Genomic DNA, 2,965 nt, shown 5'->3' on the forward strand with positions numbered 1-2,965 from the left:
CGCTCCTCCTATCTTGGCTGTGTGCTTCGGCTCATTGTGACGCTGGAAGACCCAGCCTCCACCCATCTTCAATGCTCTAACTGAGGGGAGGAGGTTGTTCCCCAGAATCTGGCAATGCATGACCTCGGTCATTCTCTCCTTAGAAAAGCACCCCCACAGCATGATGCTACCACCCCCATGCTTCACAGTAGAGATGGTGTTGTTTGGGATCCTACTAACTATTCTTCTTTCTCTAAACATGGTTAGAGGAATTATGATCAAAAAGTTCTATGTTGGTCTCATCTGATCACATGACTTTCTCCCCTGACTCCTCTGGATCATCCAGATCCTGGCATGTGCTGCTTTAAGCAGAGGATACCTTCCATGCATGATTTCAAACCGTGACGCCTTAGTGTGTAACCAACAGTAACCATGGAAACAGTGGTCTATCTAGCTATTTCCAGGCCATTGAGCAGCTCCTCCCCTTTCTTAGGATCAGTGAGGCCCCACCAGGTGAGATCCTGCATGGAGCTCCAGTCTGAGGGAGATTGACATTCATGTTTAGCGTCTTCCATTTTCTAATTTATAATTTTATTTCCCTGCAGCCTTTCCAGCCTGGTGGAGGAGGACAGTTTAGTCTGTGGTGTCTCTGGACAGCTCTTTGGTCTGGGCCATGCTAGTTGGATTCTAACTGATTGTGGGGGGGGCAGGTGTCTTTATGCAGCTAACCACCTCAGACAGGTGCATCTAGTTTAGGAGAATAAATGGAGACAGACTAACCGGTCTTTGAGGGTCAGAATTCTAGCTGATAGACAGATGTTCAAATACTGATTTGCAGCTGTATCAAACAAATAAATCACTTGGAAAATAGCAGGTTGTCCAAATACTCATTTCCCTCCCCCACTGGGGCGGGCTCCTGGGACCCCTACATGTAGGAGGGTGGAGTGGGTGGATGGTCCAGTAATGATGGAACCAAGAAGAACTGAAACTAGAACTGAAAATAACTGAGAAGTATTTATTTCAAACATTTAAAATAGCAAACAGGTCTTCATGTTTGTGGAACAACATCATAAGCAAAGTATTCCAGTCAAACCAAGTAAGAAAAGAACAAAAAAAATCATCCAAAACTTATTCACAAACTTATAGAAATACATCTCTAGATGGTGAATCTTGGATTTGTCTGCTGTTCCAGAACTAAAGTATCATCCTTTGATCTTTATATACATTTAATATCACATATATATACATATAGACACACGGCTTTGTCCTTCTTTACATCCAAAGACATCAGAGAGTCTTCAAGAACAGAAAATGGGACATAATATATAAACCCAAAAATTTAATTAAGATCTGTTTTTCTTCTTTTAAATAAAATAATAATAATAATTTGAGGAGAGCAGGAACGTTTTAATAACTGAACCCAACTATAACCATGTATTTTTTTGTACAGCTCGCTGCAGCAGGTATTTCACTGGATTCAAATAGTTCGTATTTATAGAGAAGACATTCAGCTAAAAGACTGAAAAATGTTTCTTTAGTGAAAAACTGCTGGGTTGGGATCGTGTCACAGATGAGATGTTTCTAACATGTTTACCTTCATATCAGTAATTATAACCTGTTCCCAGATTTAACCTTCGTTCTTTTTCTCCTTTAATAATCATCTGTGTATCGTCTGCATACAGAGCAAACCTGGATAAGGAGCTAAGATGAGATGTGAAAACAAGGTGAATGCAGCGCCCTCTAGCTGCCATCGCAGTAAACATGCGCAGGACACTGAGGACAATGATGTCTTTCAGACCCACCATGACTACTGTGACATTGAGATACATTGGAGGAGCTTCACTCAGTAATGACTACCGTCAGGTCTTTCTCCACCGCCATGAAGGACGTCTAAAGTCGGGGTGCGGCAACTTATCGGCCGGCTGATTTATTGGCCTCCATTTCCTTAATGCTGGGAGATTGGTGATTGGCTGACAATTAGAAAGCGGTATTTTCCCCAGATCTGCAAAGATCTGAAAATCTTTGCTCTTAGCTTTGATTGATAGTTGACAGCAATAATGTAGTAATGTCAGATATTTTTATGGTTTCACAGGAACTGATTACTGCCTTTCAGTCATATAAGAGTGAAACCTTGCATGTCAGGCATTTTAAAGATCGGGAATCGATGATCGGCCAGAAACCTGCAATCGGTGCACCCCTAGTCTGAGGGTTGCTGGTTCAGAGGAAGTGAGTGGAGGACACACTCATCTGTCATCCATTGCAGGAACAAATCACATGAGCTAATTAGCTACTGTAGCTACCTTAGCATTGCTGACTCGGTCTGATACTAAAACAACTTGTGATGGAATACATTTGTGATTCATTGGTCTAAGGTAAAAATCTGAAACACCTCTCTGACTGTTGAACCAGACGAAGGTTTAGTTAGCCTGAATAAAGCCATGGAGGCTGAAATCTGCCTTCAGCTCCTCTGGCTAAGGAGAAGTTTAGGATGTAGTGAAACCTGCGCTCTGCTGAACCCCATCAGGACGGATGACATCTAGTCTGCCATCTCTACAGGCGTGCTGCTAGGATGGTGCTTAGCGACGAGGCGCCGGATGTTACATCGCATGAGAACTACGTAAATCCTTCCTCCTCATGGTTCTAAGACCTCATGATGCCGTCCTTGGTCCATCTGAAGCTCCTGGGAGGCTATTTAACCTGGGACAGAATCTAATGCTTTAATCTACAAACAGCCATCAGCTAATCAACGCCACAGATGATGCATGTGAGGGATTGCTGTAAAGTCATGGGCTGGATGCAATCAGCTGGTTTTCCTTAGAAACTGGATGATCTGGATCTATAAAGAGGCCTGAGATGACATGATGAAAATAGGAGCTGATGAAATAAACTAAAGTGAAAGTTGATGTTTTATAATGTCTGTTAAACCTTCATTTCATAGAAATGTTTTCAATCAGATCCTTTTTCATTAAATGTTAAAAAGGATTTT

This window comes from Cyprinodon variegatus, unplaced genomic scaffold, assembly GCF_000732505.1.
Source record: "Cyprinodon variegatus isolate N-32 unplaced genomic scaffold, C_variegatus-1.0 Scaffold472, whole genome shotgun sequence".
NCBI classification, from domain to species: Eukaryota; Metazoa; Chordata; class Actinopteri; order Cyprinodontiformes; family Cyprinodontidae; genus Cyprinodon; species Cyprinodon variegatus.